At 36.8% G+C, this 26,833-nt stretch overlaps 1 protein-coding gene across 2 annotated transcripts in view; it reads right to left on the minus strand.

Annotated features, from left to right (window-relative positions):
* The window catches only part of NRG3 (neuregulin 3), a 1,219,292-nt gene that overhangs the window by 110,709 nt on the left and 1,081,750 nt on the right, over positions 1 to 26,833 (minus strand). The window lies entirely within an intron of this gene.

A 26,833-nucleotide genomic window follows, 5' to 3' on the forward strand; every position in this document is an offset into this window, starting at 1 on the left:
AATTCCTGGAGCTTATTCAAACTCATGTCCATCGAATGGGTGATGCCATCCAACCACCTTATCCTCTGTCGTCCCCTTTTCCTCCTCCCCTCAATCTTTCCCAGCATCAGGGTCTTTTCAAATGTGTCAGTTCTTCACATCTGGTGGCCAAAGTATTAGAGTTTCAGCTTCAGCATCAGTCCTTACATAGAGTACTCAGGACTGATTTCCTTTAGGATTGAATGGTTGGATCTCCTTGCACTTCAAAGGACTCTCTCAAGAGTCTTCTCCAACACCACAGTTCAAAATCATCTATTCTTCAGCACTCAGCTTTCTTTATAGTTCAACACTCACATCTATACATGACCACTGGAAAAAACATAGCTTTGACTAGATGGACCTTTGTTAGCAAAGTAATGTCTCTGCTTTATAATATGCTGTCTAGGTTGGTCATAGCTTTTCTTCCAAGGAGTGTCTTTTAATTTCATAGCTGTAGACATCATCTGCGGTGATTTTGGAGCCTATGCCAAAGCCTTTGACTGTGTGGATCACAATAAACTGTGGAAAATTCTTCAAGAGATGGGAATACCAGACCACCTGTCCTGCCTCTTGAGAAACCTATATACAGGTCAGGAAGCAACAGTTAGAACTGGACATGGAACAACAGACTGGTTCCAAATAGGAAAAGCAGTACATCAAGGCTGTATATTGTCACCCTGCTTATTTAACTTATATGCTGAGTATATCATGAGAAATGCTGGGCTGGAAGAACAAGCTGAAATCAAGATTGCTGGGAGAAATATCAATAACCTCAGATTTGCAGATAACACCACCCTTATGGCAGAAAGTGAAGAGGAACTAAAAAGCCTCTTGATGAAAGTGAAAGTGGAGAGTGAAAAAGTTGGCTTAAAGCTCAACATTCAGAAAACGAAGATCATGGCATCCTGTCCCATCACTTCATGGGAAATAGACGGGGAAACAGTGGAAACAGTGTCAGACTTTATTTTTTGGGGCTCCAGAATCACTGCAGATGGTGATTGCAGCCATGAAATTAAAAGACGCTTACTCCTTGGAAGAAAAGTTATGACCAACCTAGATAGCATATTCAAAAGCAGAGACATTACTTTGCCAACAAAGGTCCATCTAGTCAAGGCTATGGTTTTTCCAGTGGTCATGTATGGATGCGAGAGTTGGACTGTGAAGAAAGCTGAGCGCCGAAGAATTGATGCTTTTGTACTGTGGTGTTGGAGAAGACTCCTGAGAGTCCCTTGGACTGCAAGGAGATTCAACTAGTCCATTCTAAAGGAGATCAACCCTGGGTGTTCTTTGGAAGGAATGATGCTAAAGCTGAAACTCCAGTACTTTGGCCATGTCATACGAAGAGTTGACTCATTGGAAAAGACTCTGATGCTGGGAGGGCTTAGGGGCAGGAGGAAAAGGGGACAACAGAGGATGAGATGGCTGGATGGCATCACTGACTCGATGGATGTAGGTTTGAGTGAACTCCGGGAGATGGTGATGGACAGGGAGGCCTGGTGTGCTGCAATTCATGGGATCACAAAGAGTCAGAGATGACTGAGTGACTGAACTGAAGTGAACTGAAAATAAAGTCTCACTGTTTCCATTATTTCCCCATCTATTTGCCATGAAGTGATGAGACCAGATGCCATGATCTTAGTTTTCTGAATGGTGGGTTTTAAGCCAGCTTTTTCACTCTCCTCTTCAAGTTTCATCAAGAGGCTCTTGAGCTTTTCTTCACTTTCGGCCATAAGGGTGGTGCAATCTGCATATCTGACGTTATTGATATTTCTCCCAGCAGTCTTGATTCCAGCTTGAGCTTCATCCAGCCCAGAATTTTGCAAAATGTACTCTACTTATAAGTTAAATAAGCAGGATGACTATTTGACGTACTCCTTTTCTGGTTTGGAACCATTTCAATAGCGGAAAAAAACATACAATCCAATTAAAAAAAAAAAAATGGGCAAAAGATCTAAACTGACTTTTCTCCAAAGATGAAATACAGATGGCCAAAAGTACATGAAAAGATGCTCAACATCGTTGATTATTAGAGAAATGCAAATCAAAACTATAATGAGCTATCACCTCATATTGGTCAGAATGGCCATCATCAAAATGTTTATAGAAAGTAAATGCTGGAAATGGTGTGGAGAAAAGAAAACCCTCTTATAATGTTGGTTGGAATGTACATACGTTGGTGCATCCACTATGGAGAACACTATAGAACTTCCTTAAAAATCTAGAAATAGAATGACCATGTGACCCAGCAATCCCAGTCCTGGGCATATTACAGAAGAAAACTACAATTCAAAAAGACACATGCACTCTAATGTTAACCATACAACTTTGCTAACTAGAAATAGAAAGTTACTTTCTTACTGTGATAGCAGGTGGCAACAAAGCCATAAGCAAACATCATAATTACTGACAAAATGTCAAGAGAGTCCACTGTGAGATTGGAGATTGGGAATAAGAAAATGAAACACAGTACAATTATTTCCAATCAGTACTGTGTAGGAGGTTCTAGCCAGTACAAAAAGACAACATAAAGAAAAAAAAATTATGTTTAAGAATAAAGGATAAAAATTATTCAGATGATATGATTTAATAGACAATCCAAGAGACCTGCAGATAAATTATTAGAAGTAATAAGTAAGTACAGTTGGGTCATTAGATATAAAGTCAATGTATTAGAAATTAAATTTCTCTACAGCAACAAAAACATTTAAAAGTAGTTGTTTACAGTAACATAACATTTTAAACATCAAGGGATAAATCTAACAGAAGTTGCACAAAACCTCTGGGCAGAAATCTATAGAACATTATTGAGAAAAACTTTAAAGAAGATCTAAACAAATCAAGGGCTATACTGTGATCATTATAGAATTAGATTTCATTTTCAAAGATTTACAAGTACTCTACAAACTCATTTGTAGATTTAATGTAACTTCAATGAAAATAAAAATAAGCTAATTTTCTCCCATTTTAAAAAGTTGATTGTAAAATGTATATGGAAACACAAATAGCCCAGGAGAAGAAGGACAGCCTTGGAAAAATATTAAGTTTTATCTACTTGATCTATCAGAAATACAGATTTATTAAAAAGCTGTAAATTGTATCTTATATAAATAATTACTATAAGAAACTGATAAGAAAATAAGAGAATCCTTTGATAAACAAGATATCTAACAAATAACTTCACAAACAAATTATCTGAATGACAAATAAACACAAAAATGTGCTCAAACTCCCACTTGGGAGACAATGAGATACTATTTACATAGAGCAGAATGGCAAAATAATAAAACTAGGGACCTTTTCAGATGTGGGAGGTAATACAGAGTAGCAGAAATTCTTACACAATTCTGGTTGGAATGGAAACTGGTTCAACCTCTTTGGTAAAATAATGACAAGACGACAAAACCACTGAAACGAAAGAAGTTTGCATGTCTATTAAATATGAAGATAAGCACACTCCAAGGCCCGACAATATTAAATAGAAATGGATAAACACTTGTACAACTATGGCTACTGAAATGCTCAAGGCAGAATTATTTTTAATAAGATTAGGGGAAAAAAAGACAAATGTGATAATTTCATGGCTGCAGTCACCATCTGCAGTGATTTTGGAAATGGGTAAGTCAATTATTATATATTCACATAATGATATATGTTCATATATGTTTATTAATATACAATTAATCAGGCTAACTGGTAGGCTGCAGTCCATGGGATCACGAACGGTTGGACACGACTGAGCGACTTTACTTTCACTTTTCACTTTCATGCATTGGAGAAGGAAATGGCAACCCACTCCAGTGATCTTGCCTGGAGAATCCCAGGGATGGGGGAGCCTGGTGGGCTGCCATCTATGGGGTCGCACAGAGTAGGACACAACTGAAGCGACTTAGCAGCAGCAGCAATCAGGCTAAATTAAACTATTGTATTTAGGTAGTAAAATGCTAAACACAAGCAAGAAGATGAACACCATCTTAGAATGTTGATTTTTTTTTTAAATTTCTGAGAGAATGTTGTGATTTGGAAGGGGTAAGTGATTGGCTTCTCAATAGCCAGCAGTATTTTTTTCCTTGAAATGCATGGTTACTTGGGTCTGTGCCTTATATTAAATGTTTAAACTTTACCCTTAATGTTTTATACATTTTATATATTCACATTAAAAGAAAACTTTTTTCTACACATAAAGGCACTCAAGTTGTTTAGAAAAAAATATTGCCTAGAAAGAAGATCATGTATATTCCCAATATTTTCTAATAAGGTTTCCATAGCAACTCAAGTAGTTGAATAGACTCTATTAAATTCACTTAGAGTATTGGCTTTTCTGGCTAGCTGTCATCAGTCTCAAAATAGAGGTTGTTCAGACTGACAGAGTGATGTCACAAGCTATCTTTGTCAAAACAGAAGATCTATAGACCAGCAACAACTCCTCTAAGACTGAATTAACTGAAGATATTGAGAGCAGAGTGCTTCTCATCATCAAGACTCTTGAGAAAACCTCCTACAGAGATTCCTTCAGAGGAAGAGTTGAGCCATCTCAAAGTGCCCAGTAACCACCTCTGCGATTCTATGGTTAACTCCAATGCTTAGTCTCCAAAACACAATGAATGAGATCTGCTTCAGAGTTAGAGGTTGTGATTTTGCAACCTCTCTACTCATATTTTTTTTTTTTCTGTTTCTTTCTGCCAGAAGCACGTCCACACTAAAGAATCTTACAGAATTTTAGTTCATGTTGAGGATTTTATAAATTACAATTGGCCCCTTAAATCTAACCCATTCTAATTTTGGAATTTCCATGTGCTCTATGAAAACAATTTGCCATCTTTCCACTTACTGAGTCTAAATGTCAAAATCACCCTTGACTGCTCTCTCTCTGCCATACCCATTATCTGATTTATCAACAAATCCAGTGTATCTCTCCCTTCAGTACAGATCCAGACTTTATTTCATCTACCCAACTGCTGAAAGCTTTGTGCAGGTCACATCTTGTGACCTCTGGGCCCTTGCAACAGCCCCATACCTGATCTGTATACTTTCCTGCTTGATAATTCCTGCCTTTTCTCAAACAAAACAAAACAAACAAACAAAAACATAATACAGATTTGGTCATTCTGGTGCTCAAAACTCTCCAAGCATTTTCCATCTCATTCTTAGCCAAATTCCTCACTATAACCCATAAGGACATAGCTGACCTGGGTCCCTATAACTTCTCTGATTTCATATCCTATGATAGATGTCCTTGCCCACTCTGCTGCAGACACACAGATCTTTACTTCTTGAATTTGGGCTCTCCTCTGCTTGGAAAACTTGCCAGAAATCCACATAGCTTGCTCCTTCACTTCAATCTTTTATGTTACTTTCTCAGTGAGTCTTTCCCTGGTATTCTATTTAGAAAGTCAGCTCCTTATACTGACATTTCCTGCCTTCTTCTACATTTTTGCACTCCTTAAGACTCATTAGAGTCTCATGTGCTTTTTTGTCTTATATATGTTATTTCCATTACTAGAATATTAGCTCCAAAGAGGCAGGCATCTTTTTTCTATTTTAATCATTCTGCACTCCCAATGCCTGTTCAATGATTGGCACTTAGTGCTAGTTCACTTTTGTTAAATAATATAATATTAATATAATGTTAATATTATATAAATATTAAAATAAATATAAATAAATAAACATTTGTTAAATAAATGACTGAATATTTCCCGAAATGCATCATGATGATCACTTATTATTCAAGAGTTAACAATTGTTCTTTGTAAAAAGGATTTTTTGTGATCAAAATGGTTTGGGGACTTTGCAAATTCTATTTTGCCCTTGGAGTTTTGAAAGAACATTTTTGTACTAATGGATATAAGAATGTATATAATTTAAAAGCATGTGTTTAATTTTCTTTAACATAGCAGTTCTTCAACATGGTTGACCATAGAATTCTTTTATATGGAACCACTTATTTATTTTTGAATTTTCTATCATGTAAGTGTGTGCCTCTGTGTGTGTGTGTATGTATAAAACACTACTTAATACCACTAGAGAACACACCTTAAGAAACTCTATGTTAGAATATAGAATTGGATTTGTCTCCAAGTTCAATTTTATTGAACCAGTTTATGCTCTTCATAATATCTAATCATCTGGCTCCATTTAGCCAAGGAAAACAGCAATAAAAAGAAGGTCTTAAAAACAGTCCTCATTCACTGTACAGTAATGCCACAATGTGTTATCATTGCAAGTTAAATTGTAACTTTAAATAAATACAGCTTATTCAAAATACCTCAATAATATAAACTGCCCTTGTAAAAATAACTGAAGTGCCCACCAGGTAAACTGGGCTTTTTGACTTCTGTTTCTACCACAAGTAAGTTTGATATAAGTTCTAATTATTTTGGTTAGTCTTTGCCTGTGTTCAGCAAAGAAGACTATGTTTGCCAATCACCTACATGCTCAGGTTTTCACATAGTCCAGTTTCCTTATTTGTGAAGTGGTGGTAATACTTGCATCAGAGGAAATTAACTGGGAAAGTCTGTGCAGTCTGGCATAGTGCCTTGCTCCTGCAGTTGCTGGGAAAATACTAGTCCCTTTACCTTCCCTTAATTGTTTGTTTCAATACAGTAAATTTAGCTTCACAAAATGAGCTATAAATATAAAGTACACAAAATACATTCTGATGAATGTACCTGTGATTTATATGTGTCATGCTTTCATGCACATTTTTCTAATTACCTTAGAGCAAATTATAGAACAAAGCCTTCAGTTGAAGCTCAATTATGTATGCGGATTCTAACAATTTGCTCTATACAGCAAGAGTTGGAAAACTTAATTCAGAGCCAAGTTCTCTCTAATTTGCTGTAAACTCTTTCAACCATACTTTTTGTTTAGCTTAGGTTTTAGTTTTGTTTTTCAATATGAAAGAATTTTAAACATCATCTAGGTAAGAATAGAATAAAACTTCCAGTGGAACAGAAGGTGATGCTAGGGTATGTAAAGACATTAAAAACTACTTAATGGAAATCTAACCTTCCAATAACATTTAATAAGGACGTGTTATATCTTCATCTCTGAGCTGGGCACAGGGGACCCACAGATAAACGTAGCACAGACTCTCCATGAAAGAAGCAATGAAATATCAGGATCTAATAATAGGAAGAACTGACTCTTTGCTACACCGTTATCTTCAGCCAGATCAAAACAATGGATGAAAAGACATTTTCCAGGAAATTGAATTTCCAAGAAATTTCTGAAGGATAGGAACTACATCTGTATTAAAAGCATTTTTGTTAATTAAAATGGTTTTATAGAGGTGTCATCAAACCTCAGTGGGATCTTACAAAATCCTCACTGAAGAAGGAATACAACTAGCCATCTAGATGTAAATAGCAAAATTAAAAGGATGGGAAATTTAAATAGGCTGCAATGGAAAGATAATAGCACTAAGGATGGAGTAATAAGACTGTTCCTAGTAGCAGGTAGTCAATAAATGCGTGCTGTCGATTCTCATCTTTGTCTCTAGGTACTTGAGTACAAGCAAGTCTTTAACATTGATGGGTGTCATATCATAATAAAATTATTTGAGTTTGGAGTCTAGACTCAAATGTCTCAAAGACTGCTTTGACCCAAGTTATTATAACTAGTCATAGAAATATTCTAAATAAATTGATGTGTCACTGACAAGACTAAATCCTAAACTCCATTGTTACGTCAGTTCAGTAAGTCAGTTGGAAAAGATAGCATGACACATTTAAAATGGTTTTCATTTCACTGAAAAATCTTTGGAACATATTGATCTGATTTGAACTTTGAAAAGAGTTCAGAATTGTTAAAAGTATATCCCCCTTCTGAGTTACTAAGCACATACACACATATCCCCCTTCCAGCAAAGGACTTTCAAACTCATATATATGAAAAGTGTTACTGGTAAGAGTTGAGCCTCAAGTCTTTTTTTAAAAAAGCCTTTTAAAAAATAAGATAAATGAGTAAGGGAAATTGAGGGCACATGAAAAGAAAACAGATGGTAGGAGAAAAAAAATAATTCATTCTTCTATGAAACAATGTTGAAACCAGGGAAATGAAATCTTCTTTATCTCATGAAAAAATATTTTTGACAGAAAAATGAAGAAGGATAAAAAAAGCTCTTATGGCATTTTTAATAAAAGACGTCCATACATTTGAGTTAGCATCTGTGTGACAGAATCTCAAACTGAACCAGATCTTAACCACTTTCGAAGTTTAAAAGGGGGATTTACTTCCAAGTGACATCCAGGAAAAATTCCCCATAAGGAGCTCTATAATTCCTGATTTTGTCAAAATCAAGATGTTACAGTGATCATATTGCAGTTGGCTTCCTATATATATGTGTATATGTGTGTGTATTAATATTTCTGAAGTTCAGTATTGACAAATTATAGTTCGTATTTAGTGTTAATCATTTAGTCTCACTTTTACATAAATAGCAGTTCTACAAATTGAAGTAACTATAAACTAGCAGAAATATTGTGTTCATAATATATTTAATGAATAATAGTTTTCATATCCTGTTCTTTCAATAATTGTAACTTGCCTCCTAGGATATTGAGTATAATAATTCAATCTTCCCTTGCACTTGTAGTCTTCAGAGAAAACTCTAGCTTTTCCAAGGATAAATTCTTTAACACTCATGGTTCAGCTACTTCACTTTCACTTTTCACTTTCATGCATTGGAGAAGGAAATGGCAACCTACTCCAGTGTTCTTGCCTGGAGAATCCCAGGGATGGGGGAGCCTGGTGGGCTGCCATCTATGGGGTTGCACAGAGTCAGACACGACCGAAGTGAGTTAGCAGCAGCAGCAGCAGCAGCATGGTTTAGCTACTAGAACATCATGCCTTTGCAACCTCTGTCATAATTCTGTTGGAAAACTCAATGATTTCTCAGTAGTAAAATATACAAATGGTCACACATGGGGGCAAAAACAATTATAAAAAAGTTATAATTAAGAGATTATTTTTCCTGGATAGAAGATTGACTTTCCAAATCTAAGACATTTTTCTATCATAGCACTAAGCCAAAGAAAGAAAATTTTGAAATTTGCAACTGTAGTTATGATATTATAATCCCATTTTTACAACTAACCATACACATTAAAAAACATCCATATCTGTCTCATTCTGTCCTTACTCGTCAGTGTGTGTATTTAAAAATCAGAATGACGGAACGAGTGCAAGTTATTATAAGATACAAGCAATACATTAAAAAAAAACCTGTGTGTTTTATACCTGGTGGACAGAAAAATGGGCTAAAACAGACATGACAAATGATAGAAGTAAATGCAAAGTCTTACATTTGGAGAGTAAATTATCCTATAAATAGAGTCTGGTAAAAGCCAGCCCTAGAGCAATTCCCTAAAAGTGACCCAAAGATATTTTTGCAGACTAAAAACTACATTAAACAACTATAGCTTTATGACACCAGTGCTTTTTTAATTTCAGTAAATTTTTAATGGAAATTTTTAATGGTAGATAATTTAAAACTAGGCATAAACCCATTATGTTCATATCTCTTACACAAATATAAAGTCAAAATAAATCTCAACAAAATTACAATATCCATAAAACTCAACAATACTAGGAAAAATATTGCACACTATACTCTCTTCCATGTAAAATGTGCACATATATTTAGGAAAGTGGCTGGAGGGAAAAAAAAATTGGAAACTGCTTACAAAATGCCCTTTGAATGACATAAAATAAGCAAATGATATTATAAATTGAATGAGTAAAGTTACAGCATACCAAGAAAGAAAGAGAAGATAAATTAAGATATTTTGAAGCATTTACTATACATGGGCTACTCTACATTGATGATATCCATTATCTTACACAAATTTCAAAATACCTCCTTGGGAAATAGATTTAGATTTCTGAAGAGATTCTGACAAGCCATCGTTTTTCCATAAAAATGTGCAGGAAAGAAACAGTTGAAAATAATATCAAAGTAAGTACTTTTGCCCCTTGAACAATATGAGAGTTAGGGATGCTGACCTATCACACAAGAGAAAATCTGTGTGTAACTGATAGTTGTGCTGTACTTAGTCACTCAGTCATGTCCAACTCTTTGGGACTCCATGGACCATAGCCCGCCAGGTTCCTCTATCCATGGGGATCCTCCAGGCAAGAATACTGAAATGGGTTGCCATGCCCTCCTCCAGGGGATCTTCCCCACCCAGGGACTGAACCCAGGTCCTTCTGCAGTGCAGGTGGATCTCTTACCGTCTGAGCCACCAGGGAAGCCCAGAAATACTGGAGTGGGTAGCCTCTCCCTTCTCCAGGGGATCTTCCTGACCCAGGAATCGAACCAGGGTCTCCTGCATTGCAGGTGGATTCTTACCAGCTGAGCTACCAGGGCTGATAATTAGCTTTCCATATACACAACTTCTCTGTATCTGAAGATTCAACAATGAGGAACATGTAGTACTGTAATATTTACTATTGAAAAAAATTTGAGTATAACCTTTGCAGTTCAAAACTGTTGTTCAAGGTTGACTGTATCATTCAGGAGATAAGACTTAGAGACAGGCCAATATAACTGTCTTGAGGTACTAAATAGAATATTAGGTGAAGGAACAGTTTAGAGGACAGACATAGGTTGACTAAAGAAACTATTTTCATCCATTACAACAGTTGTTCAATGTGTCCTGTTTGTCCCTGTTTTTATACAAGAAAACAGGATGGAGCCTGTTAATGAACCCAAAGTCACAACACTAGTAATTAAAAGAATGAAGATTAAGTCCCAGAAATCTATGACATAATGGCACTGGTACAAAGAGCCAGATTTCCTTTCAATATAAAAAACTGATCAGTTAAAAGGGACTGATTCAACCAGAAAGATGATGGTGTGCTCAAGGAAACAAGTGTGGCTTGAATGGTTGAGACTGGCATGGGTAAATGAGACCAAGTGAGAGAAGTGAGTCAAGATGGGCCTAAAATCCACTGGTACTTGGCCTGCTATGGTATCCCATGCATCAAAAGCTGCCACGGTGGAATCAGACAAAATGATTAGGGAACAAGCTAAGATTTCCTTAGACAGCAGGGTTTCCATGACCCTGGAAATAATATAAATACCGAATTCTATCCATGCAGAATATTAGTCACTTTCTTGGGCTATGCTAGGCAGAAGCTGTGATTGTATGTGGGGTTTAGGAGGGACAGAAGTCCACATCTGGAGCAGCTGCTCCCCCTCAAATGTATCTTCCCCAGCAATGCCCTCAGAAGGCAACCAAAGACCCACGAAAGGGCAGGCATTGGGAAGGGGCTGGGGAGGACTGCCAAAGGAAACAGCTAGTATACCCTTTAATTTTGAGGGTTTATGAACACACATTCACACAGACTCGCAGATCAGTAAACAAACAGGGCAAACACAGTACAGCCCATTAGGCAACACAGAAAGGGAGGACATAATCAAAGAATCTAATACATGTCAATAAATGCACATGTGGTGTGTTCTAATATCCATCTTTATATTAATGAGCCAAGAAAGCAAGCGCAAGGGAGATTAGTCTACATACATGTGGGTGGATGGATGGATGGGAAGATAGACAGTCCAATCCCATAGCATATATAAGATAAAGTCAAGATTTGATGCACATATGCCTGGCTTCAGAATATATATATATTTTAATTTCTATATATATATATATATTTCAACACTGCTTGAATCCCATAGCATCTTTTTTTCTCAAAGCTATAGGAAAGAGTAATCACTTCGTCACCACTTCAATTCCATAGTACAACTCCGGAAAATAAATACCTACTTTTCTTCTGGTAGGAACAAAAAGCTTCATACTCTTATACAAACATGTTTATGATAGAAGTTAGCAGCCTGAATATAATGGGGAAATGAATAGGTAGTGAATAGATAAAGAGGCAGCTGTTATTACTTCATTAATACCGCCTTGAATGGCATCTTTTGGTAAGTTAAATGCTGTTCTCTTTCTCAAAAGTTGATTAACTAAGTTATCATGTTACCATTTGTTTTGTCAAGCATCCATATTTGAAGTGTTAAGCTATTTCACTTTCAGTAACAACCTTGCTTTAAAATACTTCAATGACTGCTCTGATGGCAGGACCCATCATGCTCAGCATCAAGTTTACAGGTTGCATTTGCCTTGTGAAATGATTATAGCTGCCCAGAGATAATTAGAAAACAGATTAGTATTATTTTTGTCTAATTTTCATCATGCAACAAGCAGAGTTACCCATGGAGATACACACAACACTCATTTCAATTTCCCATGCTGATCTTCTCCATTAATTCTTCTTATCTTTCTGAACTCCCTGTAATCATTTTAATTCAGCCTTTCTGGGGAGTGATGTGTGAGATAGACATGGATCAGTAAAGGGCCGAGCCTCACGATGTTTATAGTCCTAAAGCAAGCATTACCAGATAAAACAGTTCAAACTGAGATGATTTGAATTTTACGTAAATAACAAATAAGCTTTTATATAGCTATGCCCCATGAAATTCATCAAATATGTCTATAATTCTTCAAATAATTATTCATTGTGTATCTCAGGAACAAGACAAGGGTGTCCACTCTCACCACTATTATTCAACACAGTTTTGGAGGTTCTAGTTATAGCAATCAGAGAAGAAAAAGAAATAAAAGGAATCCAGATTGGAAAAGAAGTAAAGCTCTCCATTGTTTGCAGACGACATGATACTATACATAGTATCAGAAAATTACTATCAGAAAATTACTAGAACTAATCAGTGAATTTAGCAAAGTCACAGGACAGAAAGTCAATACACAGAAATCACTTGCATTCCTATATACTAACAATGAAAAATCAGAAAAAGAAATTAAGGAATCAATCTCATTCACCACTGCAACAAAATAGAATAAAATATCTAGGAATAAACCTACCTAAGGAGACAAAAAAAAAAAAAAACAAAAAAAACTGTATACAGAAAATTATAAGATGCTGATAAAAGAAATCAAAGATGACATAAACAGATGGAGAGATATTCCATGTTCCTTGGTAGGAAGAATCAATATTGTGAAAATGACTATACTACCAAATGCAATCTACAGATTCAATGATCTGTAGATTGATCCCTATCAAATTACTAATGACATTTTTCACAGAACTAGAACAAAAAATTTCACAATTCATATGGAAATACAAAGACCCTAAATAGCCAAAGAAGTCTTGAGAAAGAAGACTAGAGGAATTAACCTTCCTGACTTCAGATTATACTACAAAGCTACAGTCATCAAGCCAATAGGGTATTGGCACAAAAACAGAAATATAGACCAATGGAACAAGATAGAAAGTCCAGAAATAAACCCATGCACCCATGGGTACCTAATTTTTGACAAAGGAGGCAAGAATATACAATGGGGCAAAGACAGGCTCTTCAATAAGTGGTGCTGGGAAAACTCAACAGCTACATATAAAAGAATGAAATTAGAACACTTTCTAACACCATACACAAAGATAAATTCAAAATGGATTAAAGACTTAAGTTGAAGACCAGTAGCTATAAAACTCTTAGAGGAAAACATAGGCAGAACACTCAATAACATAAACCAAAGCAAGATCCTCTATGATAAAAAACAAAAGTAAACAAGTGGGACCTAATTAAACTTAAAAGGTTTTGCACAGCAAAGGAAACTTTAAACAAGGTGAATTTTCTCCCTCAGAATGGGAGAAAATAATAGCAAATGAAACAACTGACAAAGGATTAATTTCCAAAATATAGAAGCAGCTCATAAAACTCAATACCAGAAAAAAATCAGTCAAAAAGTGGGCAAAAGACCTAAACAGATATATCTCCAAAGAAGACAAACAGATGGCTAACAAACACATGAAAGGATGCCAATATCGTTCATTATTAGAGAAATGCAAATCAAAACTATGGCTGATTCATGCTGAGGTCTGACAGAAAACAGTAAAATTCTGTAAATTATCCTTCAATAAAAAAATAAATAAATGGAAAGAATAAAACAAAACTACAATGAGATATCACCCCACACTTGTCAGCATGGCCATCATTAAAAAGTCTACAAACAATAAATGCTGGAGAGCATATGGAGAAAAGGGAACCCTCTTGCCCTGTTGGTGGGAATGTAAATTGATACAGCCACTATGGAAGACAGTATGGAGATTTCTTTAAAAACTAGGAATAAAACCACCATAGGACCCAGCAATCCCACTCCTAGGCACATACCCTGAGGAAACCAAAATTGAAAGACACGTGTACCCCAATGTTCATGCAGCATTATTTACAATAGCAAGAACATGGAAAAAACCTAGATGTCCATCAATGGATGAATGGATAAAGAAGTTGTGGTATATATACATAATGGAATATTACTCAGCCATAAAAAGGAATGCATTTGAGTCTGTTCTGGAGAGATGGATGAACCTAGACCTATTATACAGAGTGAAGTGAGTCAGAAAGAGAAAGATAAATATCATATTTTAACACATATATGGAATCTAGAAGAATGGTATTGAAGAACTTATTTACAGGGCAGCAATGGAGAAACAGACAGAGAGAACAGATTTATGGACATGGGAGAGGGGAGGAGAGGGTGAGATGTATGGAGAGAGTAACATGGAAACTTACATTACCATATGTAAAATAGATAGCCAATATGGGAATTTGTTGTATGCATCAGGGAACTCAAATGGGGGTTGTGCATCAACCTAGAGGGGTGGGATGGGGAGGGAGATAGGAGGGAGGTTCAAAAGGGAGGGGGGTATATGTATACCTATGGCTGATTCATGTTAAGATTTCACAGAAAACAAATTCCACAAATCAATTATCCTTCAGTTAAAAATAAATTAATCAAAAAATAATTATTTGTTGTGTATCTGAAATTCAAATTTACATGGGTAACCTGAATTTTATTTGGTAAGTCTGGCAACCATAGTCAAGATGTGCTTTCAACTGCTGAGGCCCTAGTTGGGTATATGTATATCCTTAACACAGCATGCATGGAGCCCAGCACATAGAAAGGGAAGAGACAGTCATCACAATTACAGAGAGCACAGCATCTTCTAGATCTGGACGGTGAGGCACCAGGGAAGAATTTGGGCTTTGGAGACATTTAATCTGCAATAAAATTCTTCTTTACTATTTATCAGCTGGGCATATTGATTTGACTTGCACTGACCTTGTTTCTTTATGTGTGCAATGAGAATAAAAAAAAAAAAAAGAAAAACTATACTGCAAGGCTTTTTAAGACTTTTTTTTTGCCCTACACTGGTCTTTGTTTTTCATTAACAGTGGTTTCACTGATGCATTAGCCTATATATGGGCAGATTTCTTGCATACATACCAAGTAGCTCCTCAAATATGCTATCACCATGCCCATGCGTGACCCCATGGACTATAGCCCATCAGTCTCCTTTGTCCATTAGATTTCTCAGGCAAGAATATTGGAATTGGTTGCCATTTTTCCCTCTAGGGATTGAATCTGGGTCTCTTGAGCTGTAGGCAGATTCTTTTCTGACTGAGCCACCTGTGGAACCTCACTAAAATGAATACAGGATTATTTTTTCCCAGACCACAAATGCAACCACTCAGATTATGATGGTTTTCTACATGACCTGAAAACTTTGAGAGATAAAACAGTGCGACTCATGTGAAATTGCCCAGTATGCCCATAAGTCATAATATTCAGCAAATGTTATTAATTTCCTTTTCCCATTTCTCATAAGTGCCTGCAAGCTTTATCACTACAAAGAGACTATATTCTGAATGCTTTTAGCATAGTACAGTCTTGTGCTTCAAGATTTATCCAAAGAAATACAGTGAATGAAATCCTCTTGAGAGGAATGAAGGACACGTATAAGGGGGCTGTCTGACTAGACGAGCAACGTTTACTTGGTTTCCTCCACTGGTGTCTAGTCCTGTTGGAAACACTAATAAAGGGAATGCAGCCATCTGGCATAAACAGGCCCAACGTATGACGACATCTCTTTAGAACAAAATTTTGGAAAGAGATCTCCAGAATTCACAGGCTTTGCTCTTTTTAGAGAACTGAAACTGAAAACTTAGATGGCATTCCCTGGAATGCCCTGGACAATGGCTCCCATTGTTCAAGATAATATTAATGTTGGGACTTCCCTAGTGGTCTGGTGGTTAAGACTCTGTTATTACAAATCATGGGACATGGATTCAATCCCTGGTCATGGAACTAAGATCTCACATGCCACATGTGGCCAAACACACACACACACACACACACACACACACACACACACACACACACACCCCTCTATGCCAACTCTATGCCTGTGGTAGTAGTTACACAACTCTGTAAATATACCAAAAATCATTGACTTGTACAAGTAAAGCAAGTGAATTGTATAGTATATAAATTATAACTCAATGAAAATCTTTTATAAAAGTAAAGAACCCCAGGTTATTATGGAGTTATACGTTTAAAAAAAGAAAACATTCACGTTCAGTTTCTCCTTTCCAGAAGAATCAGAGTGATGGAGATAGACTAAAGGGAAACTTCATCATTTGGTCAGAAATCCACATCACTGAAGTTGCTCCAAGGAGGAACAACAGTTATAGTAGCTCTTTTGACTGAGCACGTAAGTGCCAGGCTTTGCAGTAAATGCTTTATATGCTCTATGTATTGATATTTGATCTTCCCAACCATCCTTTGAGATTGAGAAGGCCATCATCCCTCCTACACAGATTGGAAGCTCCAAGATTCGAGATGATGGGTCCCAGGCTGTAGGTCACACATTTACTAAAATAATGAAGTCCAGTTTGCCTGTCCTGTTGTGTCAGTTTCTCACCGTGTAGACAGAGATGTGTGCACGTGTGCTGAGTCTCTTCAGCTGTGTCAGACTCTGCGACCCCGTGGACTGTAGCCCACCAGGCTCCCCTGTCCATGGGATTCTCCAGGCCAGAATACTGGAGTGGGTTACCATGCCCTTCTTCAGGGGATCTTTCCAACCCAGGGGCTGAACCTGATCCTTTTACATCTCCCGCATTGGTAGATGGGTTCTTTACCACTAGTGCCATCTGGGAATCCCATCGACAGAGATCTCCTACATCAAACGTTAAGAACTAAGAGCGCAGAGTCCATCCCAGAACTACTACATCAGATATCTAAGGCTGAAAACAGAAATTTACATTTGTAATCAGTGCCTGGAATGAAAGTTAAAGTTGAAAGCTCTTGAATTATGTTATTTTGATGACTTAAATTATTCCATTATTCTGTTTCTCAAACTGTAATGATGACTCTAACAGAAAGTACAGATGTATAAGTGATAACAAGCAATTCAGGAGCTAGTCTATAAGATACTTGGCCAATTAGCATTCTCTAAGACAGCAGTCCCCAACCTTTTTGGCACCAGGGACCAGTTTTGTGGAAGACAATTTTCCCACAGACCTGGGGAGATGGTGAGGGGATGGTTTTGGGATGATTCAAGCACATTACACGTATTATGCACTTTATTTCTGTTATTATTATGTCAGCTCCACCTCAGATCATCAGGCATTAGAACCCAGAGGTTCTGCTGCTCTAGGACCCTGGGCCACTTCTAGAATTGCACAGAACACTTGAATGGGCTACAAGCCACATCTCTAAAATCCTACCTTTGCCTCAAAGCACAGTTCAAAGTCCATTATGCCCATGGCTTTGCTCACTGCACCTCATGCCCCTCCTACCCCAGGTGTCTGCCTTTGGTCCTTTCTCTATGCTTAACACAGATAAATGGAAATTCCTTTATATAATGTTAACAGTGTTGTTCAAAGAGTAAGCCTCCGGTGAATATTTGAAGTAAAATCCCAAGCTTGGCCCAATATCTGGGATTTTGCATGCAGTGCCTTCAGGCAACCTCTACACACAGCTACTGACAGAATATGCTATTTAAATGAAATCTGATCACTCTCTGCATGAAACCTCTGCGGCTCTCTTTCACAATGAGATAAAATTATACTTCTTTGGAAGGGCATCATAAGGTCATCATAATCTGCTCTGACCTAATTGACCAATCACACCATCTACCTACCACACTGCCTTTCATGTGTGTTACTTTCTCCAATTACCTGGGTCTTCTTGTCATTTCCTAAAACCCTTGTGTTCTTTTATCTCTCTCTTTTTTTTAATATTTATTTCTAATTGAAGGATAATTACTTTACAATATTGTGTTGGTTTCTACCATACATTTACATGAATCAGCTATAAGAATATCTATGTCGCCTCCCTCCTGAACCTCCCTCCCTCCTCCCACCCCATGTCTCATTTTTCATTTTTTTTCTTATCTGTGTTCTTCCTTGTTCCTTTCCCTCATGTTCCCTTCTACAATTCCCGCCCCCCCTGCAGGAATACTGTTTATTCTTCCATGTAAAGATGTTCCCAACTGTTCCAGTGAGATGTGGATGCTCTTCCCTCTCTTTTTCTTTCTCCCAAGATTTACCAAGAGTATGATCCCTAAGATCCTAGTTCTAAAAAACATGCTTCTCTGGAATAATAATTCAGAAAAGGTTGCCTCCTATAATCTTCTCTGTTAGAGTTATGAATAGAAATATACCAAAGGTTTTGTGAAATTGTACAACAAAGGTATAGAACCTCGTATTCCCCACATGTATGTGAACTCAAACCCTATTTACATGTGTGAATATGAACCACGTACTAACATCTGGCAGATGTTTGAGAAAATTGTTACATTTTTTGTAAATAATAAATCACTAAAACATCAAAGTCCTTTTTGTACTGAACTGCAATGATTAGTTTTGCAAGTCTGTCTCACACACTGAATGTAAACTTTCTTCAGAGTCTTTTGTATGTGTTTTTGTGTTGCTCTGGGCTGGCGCACAGCCTGACCTTCTAAAGTGGCTCCATGATTTCTGATTAGCTGAACCACTGAGAGCCCATGAAATAGACTCTTTGTTTGTTGAGAAGCAGCAGTGTCATCTTCACTATGCCTCATCTTCAGATGTTCCATCCGCCACCCATTTTTCCCCCTCTTTCCTACTCTGCAGATCCATCCTGGCTCCTGAAGCAATGGTCAGGAAAAACTGCATATAAAAGTCCATTTGTTTTTTTCTTTAACAACTTTGGCATTTACTTTCCAATGACAATCTGAACTTTTTAAAAAGCTTTTTTTCTTTTTTTCTAGAGCATTTCAGAAGATGTTTAGAACCTACTATCAACTACTGAATATTTTAGATAATTGGTATATAAATGTAATTAACTAGATTATGGTTAAGATCTCAAATTTTTTTGAATCCAGTTTGACAATTCAAAAATCCAGCCCTTTCTGTTAGATTTTAATTCAATCTGATTAAATACAATCATAATTCATATAAAGTTCAGTAATTTTATGAGTGTCTAATCTATACAAATATTTCCATAGAAGCAACCAGAAGTTTCACTCCTGGCTGATCTGGATCTTCCATATAGCATTTTATTGTCCCAGATCCACCCACCATTAAATTGATATAACTTATGCTTCATTATATTACAAAAAAGTTGATGAGAATCAATCCAAGGTTGTGCTGAACCTACACAGAAACTCCCAATCTAGTCATTGGCAAATCAAAACTACAATTAGGTACTGCCTCACGCTGGTCAGAGGGTGATCATCAAAAAATCTACAAACAATGTTGGAGAGGGGGTGGAGAAAAGTGAATCCATTTACACTGTTAGGGGGGATGAAAACTGATACAGACACTATGGAGAACATTATGGAGGTGCCACAAAAAAATAAAATATAACTGCCATATGACCCAGCAATATCACTTCTGGGAAAATACCTGGAAAAAAACGTAATTCAAAGAGACACATGAATCCCAATATCCATTGCAGCACTATTTACAATAGTTAGGACATGGAAGCAACCTCAGTGTACATCAATGGAGGAATGAATAAAAATGTATACACACACACACACACACACACACACACACAATGGAGTATTATTCAATTATAAAAAGGAACAAAATTGTGCCATTTGCACAGATATGGATGGATCTAGAGGCTGTTATACATAATGAAGTAAGTCAGAAAGAGAAAAACAAATATCGTATATTAATACATATATGCGAAATCTAGAAAAATAGTATGGACGAATCTGCAAAGCAGAAATATAGACACAGATGTAGAGAACAAAGGTATGGACACCAAGGAGGGGGGAAAGAGGGGTGGGACAAATTGGGAATTGACAATGTACAATACTGATACTATATATAAAATTGATAACTACTGAGAATTTACTGTACAGCATAGGGGTAAAAAAGAGAAGGTACTATCTGTTTGTAGGACATATATTAAGGTAAAAATTCATTCCAATATACATTAGATGCAGGGAACACTGTTTGATTCCATTTATATGAAATACCTAGAATAGTCAAATTCATAGAGTCAGAAAATACATCAGTAGATGCCAGAGGCTGAGGCTTGCGGGTGAGTGGGGAGACAGGGAGCTAGTGTTTAATGGTGACAGAGTTTCAGTTTAGGAAGGTAAAAACTTTGGGAGATGAATGATGGTGAGAATTGCACAACAACTTGAATATACTTAGTGCCCTTGAATGAACAATTAAATATGATTAAAATAGCATGCTTTGTATTATGTGACTTTTGCCACAATTAAAAAAATTAAAAAAAAAAAAAACACAACTCTGGAGGAAGATAGACTTTGATTCAAATCCTGTTTTGCCACTTCCTTGCTCTTTGGATGAGATATTTCACCTAAACAGACAAACAGTTTGTCATTTATAAGTTAAGGATATAATTAGTTTCTACCTCATGCAAGTTTTTGAGAGTACAATGAACTAATATAAACTTGGTGGCACATGTCAAGCATTAAATAATGGTAATATAGTACTCTGAGATACCTGCTTTTTCATGTGACTTAATATAAGAAAAAACTAAACAAATACTCTTTTGAATGAACACCCTCTACAAACACATTTATCCATAAATTACCATTTTATTTTATAAGATAATATGATATAGTCAAGTGAATATAAACATTTCTGTCCCAAATAAGTCTAATTCAGAGATTTCAGCCCCCAAAATGGGTTCCTCACTACTATATGTCTAATGCCATTTTATAAATTAGGGCATACACATGAATTCATTTGACTGGCATATGAGTTTGTTTTAAAGGATTTAAAGGAACACACACTAAGTCATTCAGAATACGCAGCATAGCTTTAAAGAAAGTATCCCTATTTATGTCATCTAAGCAGAATCAGAAACTGGTTGTTTCTCAGGAAATCCTCTTTAGAGATTACTAAAATATTCTGAAACTATTTTTTTACATGAAGGGATGAAGAGATATTCAATAGTAAAGTCTGAACTTAGAAATCCTAAAGGAAATCAGTCCTGAATATTCATTGGAAGGACTGATGTTGAAGCAGAAGCTACAATATTTCGGCCACCTGATGTGAAGAACTGACTCACTGGAAAAAACCCTGATGCTGGGAAAGATTGGAGGCAGGAGAAGAAGGGGACAACAGAGGATGAGATGACTGGATGGCATCACCAACTCGATGGACATAAATTTGAGTAGTTCCATCCGGGAGTTGGTGATGGACAGGGAAACCTGGCATGCAGCAGTCGAAGAATCAGACACGACTGAGTGACTGAACTGAACTGAAAAGTTTGAAGTAATAATGTTCTCAATTCTGAACCTACACACATACTTTAGACGATAGACATTTCTTAACTCTCTGTTTATAGAAAACTCAGTATTTCTTCCTTTTGTCTTCTTTTTATTTTAGCTTCAAAATGTAGGAGTATTTTAGAATATCTTTTTGAGTGGGTTGCCATTTCCTTCTCCAGGGGATCTTCCTGACCCAGGGATCAAACCCGGGTCTCCCGCATTGCAGGCAGATGCTTTACTATACTATCTGAGCTACCAGGGAAGCCCCCAAAATAACTTACTTGTCCCAAATTTTATAAATCTTTTGATTTAAAAAAATATACCAGCATTTACTTAGACTGCGTACAAATATTATGCTATCCTAAACACAATATCAAAGCACAAACAAGACACTTAGCTAACAGACTTCATTTCATTTTTCCATATGAGTATGGGAAAAAAAATTGCATAAAAGACCTCCCAACACAATATTTAGCTCTTCCGGTGGTTTGGTAATATGTTTGCAAGTGGCACTACACTTGCTTTTATATGAGCATTTTTTATGCCGAGAGCATCAGATTCATCAGGGCATTGTCAGAGGCATGGCTGTGTAACAAATAGCTCAAAAGGCTGTAATGAGATATGCTCCATGACAGAGCACCTGTCAGAGCAGCAGGATATTTCTCGGTTAAGAAATCGCTCTCCATGATTGATGCACCTTCCAGACTTGACCAGCCTGACATGCCCTTTGGCCAGCTGTCTCCGCTGGATGACTGCGTGCATTTCTCACACAACTCAACAAGCACTTGTGCTTACAGAAAACTTTGTCTATAACATCTCCTAATCTATCCATGCTATGAGGAAAAGTTTGAATATCTGACTTTAAAATTATCAATTTCTCCCTCACACATGCATGAATGAGTAGGTTACATCATGAATTCAAGAAATATTTTAAATTATTAGTTTACTATGTCTTTTAATTTTTTTACAAACAACTATGCATTTTTACACACCTTCAAACTCCTTTCCTAACTATGTCAGTTAACTGTAGTTTTTAAACTGATACTATATTCTAAAGAGATGGGAATACCAAACCACCTACTTGCCTCTTGAGAAATCTGTATGCAGGTCAGGAAGCAACAGTTAGAGCTGTACATGGAACAACAGACTGCTTCCAAACAGGAAAAGGAGTACCTCAAGGATGTATATTGTCACCCTACTTATTTAACTTATATGCAGAGTACATCATGAGAAATGCTGGGCTGGAGGAAGCACAAGCTGGAATCAAGATTGCAGGGAGAAACATCAATCATCTCAGATATGCAGATGACACTACCCTTATGGCAGAAAGTGAAGAACTAAAGGCCTCTTGATGAAAGTGAAAGAGGAGAGTGAAAAAGTTGGCTTAAAGCTCAACATTCAGAAAACTAAGATCATGGCGTCTGGTCCCATCACTTCATGGGAAATAGATGGGGAAACAGTGGAAACAGTGTCAGACTTTATTTTCTGGGGCTCCAAAATCACTGCAGATGGTGACTGCAGCCATGAAATTAAAAGACACTTGCTCATTGGAAGGAAAGTTATGACCAACTTAGACAGCATATTAAAAAGCAGAGACAGCACTTTGCCAACAAAGGTCCATCTAGTCAAGGCTACGGTTTTTCAGTGGTTATGTTTGGATGTGAGAGTTGGACTGTGAAGAAACCTGGGCACTGAAGAATTGATGCTTTGGAACTGTGGTGTTGGGGAAGACTCTTGAGAGTCCCTTGGACTGCAAGGAGATCCAACCAGTCCATTCTAAAGGAGGTCAGTCCTGGGTTTTCATTGGAAGGACTGATGTTGAAGCTGAAATTTCAATACTTTGGCCACCTCATGTGAAGAGTTGATTCACTGGAAAAGACCCTGATGCTGGGAAAGATTGAGGGCAGCAGAAGGGGACGATGGAGGATGAGATGTTTGGATGGCATCATTGACTCGATGGACATGGGTTTGGGTGGACTCCCGGAGTTGGTGATGGACAGGGATGCCTGACGTGCTGTGGTTCATGGGGTCACAAAGAGTTGAACACAACTAAGTGACTGAACTGACTGACATTCTAAAGCAGTATCTATTGAAATTTCCATGTTCCAGCCCCAGTTGCCTCATTAGAAAAATCATGAATATATTTACAGAAAAATACTTTTGAGTGCTAACAGTTTTATGCACATTAGGTTTGGCATGGCATATTCAACAGGATAATTATTCTTAAATATTAAAAATCAATCCAAGACGCTTTTTGGTGAAGTGTTTTTACTGAAGTTAATGTCCTCTTTTCAGTTCTAAAGTAGTGACACTAGGGAGCTCAGAGGCCCAGATAGAGAGACTGAAATAGAATGGTTCTCACTAAGCAGAAGGAAAGTGAAGCTAGTATAGATTTGGACTAGAGAAACATTAAGTTTATCCACCCTGGATGGTATCCAGCTTGAATTCCTCCCCTTATCCCCAGGAAGATGTTTCTAAATTTCTTAAGGCCATTTAGTGGCTTTCATTTTTATGTTTTTTTTTGTGTGTGTGTGTGTGTCCTTTCATCATATTTTGCCTATGCATTTTTTTTTCTGCCTATGCATCTTAATAGCACTTGTTGTATCATCTCAATTATGTGTAGCTTTCTCTATTTTTAGTTTCAGAGTCTTTGGTCATTAAGGGATGTGGATTATATACCTGCATTTTCCATATCTGATACATTTAGCATACATTAAGTGTGATAAATGTATAATAATTAACTAATAATAGAATTCTTGAATATGATTTTGCAGTTCTCTGCTATAAATAAGAATTTGTTGAACTTGATGTGTTCCGGTTTCGAGTCTGATCACTGAGTGCCCATATGCCATAGCCACTAGGAATACAAAGAACTGGGGAAAAGATGTATGTGTAAGATAATGCCACAGGCCACAGCTAAAGAATTCAAATGCCACAACTAAAGATCCTACACGCCACAGTGAAGATCAAAGAGCCTAAGTGCTGCAACTACGATCTGGTGCAGCCAAATCCTATTTTTTATTTTTTAAGGATTATCGCCTTATGATCTATATTCCAACCCAAGGAAAGATGAAATTTGCATTACTCAAACAAGGATGATGAAAGTTGAGAACAAAGGTATTCTGGAATTCATTAATACAGAACTGGCACTGATTATTTGTAAGGCATACCAATAAACTGACATAATTATATTTCTAGAGTGTATGCCTATATATTGGCTAACCGGTTTAATTTATACCTAGAGATGCTGTAGTATTAGGATGATATCATCTTCCATGGGACAATTTTGCCCATGTGGATTTTATTTATTTATTTATTTTTAATTTTTATTTTTACTTTATTTTACTTTGTAATACTGTATTGGTTTTGCCATAAAATTATGAGTTAAATCTCAAAAATACTTATTCCCAAAGCAATGCACAGAATATTACACATTCAGTTAGAGGAATCTGGGGGGGGGTGTGTGTGTGTGTGAATAGTGTCTAGAATTAGTGAGGTCACTGAAAACATTTTATTCATTAAGTCTGAAAACCTATTCACCATTCAGAATACTCCATTATTTGCCATTATCTATATGCATACTAAGGACTTCCCTGGTGGATCAGACGGTAAAGCGTCTGTCTACAATGCAGGAGACCCGGGTTCAATCCCTGGGTTGGGAAGATCCCCTGGAAAAGGAAATGGCAATCCACTCCAGTACTATTGCCTGGAAAATCCCATGGACAGAGGAGCCTGGTAGGCTACAGTCCATGGGGTAGCAAAGAGTCGGACACGACTGAGTGACTTCACTTTCACTTCACTTTCATATGCATACTAAGTACTCATTTAACTCTGCCTTTAGCCAACCACTTCCCTCCAAGACAAACTCGACTGCTGGAGTCAGATATTTGCATATTGAGAATCCATTCCCTGTAAGTCTTTTTTTTTTTTTTTTAATTGGAGGCTAATTACTTTACAATATTGTGGTGGTTTTTGCCATTCATTGACATGAATCAGTGTACATGTGTCCCCCATCCTGAACCCCCTCCCACATCCTTTCCCATCCCATCCCTCAGGGTCATCTCAGTGCACCAGCCCTGAGCACCCTGTCTTTAAAGTTATACTTCGACTTCAACTTTTGTAAGACTCATTATAACACCAGTTAGACTTAAGATTCATATAGATGAATGAGACAATAGCTTCTTATTTTTGCCTACTGGTAACTAAATGACTTTGAATATTTAAAACAGACTTCATAATACATATCTTGATTCCGCAGCAAATCATTATACTGTAAGGTATCAGTGTCACTGAAAATCCGCAGGAAAAGTTCAATAGGATAATGACTCATCTGTTTCTTTCAATAACAATAATTATCAGTGGTGGAGCAAACTTAATTTACTATAACCATGGCCACACTGATTGTGGAGTTTAAGGCCATGCCAGTCCCCCACACCACCAGGCTTTGTTTCTTATAGCCACAGTCGTTCTACTGTATAACTTCTGGAGCCCCTCTTGTCTGAGCCAGCAATAGTCACCATATAATGGAGAACACTTCTCTATTGATTAGATTAAGTACTTGCTATCCTCAAATGACTGTTGATACTGTCTTCCATCATCATCAGTAAAAGAGCAAAGTACAAACCACATATTTTTCTCAAAAATTTATACTCTACTACATCACCATATCCACAGTTTCTTGTAATTCCTAGTCCATATGACTACAACCTCTTCATGCCAACAATTTGTTTGAGGGCACACATGGTAACTATTCATTAATTCCATTCAAATTATACATTCCTTATTTATTTCATTACATACCTATCTTATAGTCTGCGATGCTTCATTTCAATATTATCTTGAATTTCATTGCCCTAATAAGCTTTCATCACATCTATCTAGCAAAACTTTAAATCTGCAGAAACTAAGCTGTCTGTTTTTTCTGTGATCTAATACTTAGATAATAAAGCACCAACAAGTAATATCATACAATAGGAATATCAGTGTTAATATAAATATGTAATCACTGATTTCTAATTAACCCTCAAAACTTACAAAAATATAACTATCAATATCTTCTACCAGACACAACAAAGGTACCCCAAATTCAAAATTTCCAAATCTAATCTAGTAAAAATCTCTCATAAATCTGTTCTTTTAGTCTTACTTTTCATAAAATGGACCCACATTTTATCTAAACATGCAAACTATAAATCTTGTAGTCATC

This window comes from Oryx dammah, unplaced genomic scaffold, assembly GCF_014754425.2.
Source record: "Oryx dammah isolate SB20612 unplaced genomic scaffold, SCBI_Odam_1.1 HiC_scaffold_6, whole genome shotgun sequence".
NCBI classification, from domain to species: Eukaryota; Metazoa; Chordata; class Mammalia; order Artiodactyla; family Bovidae; genus Oryx; species Oryx dammah.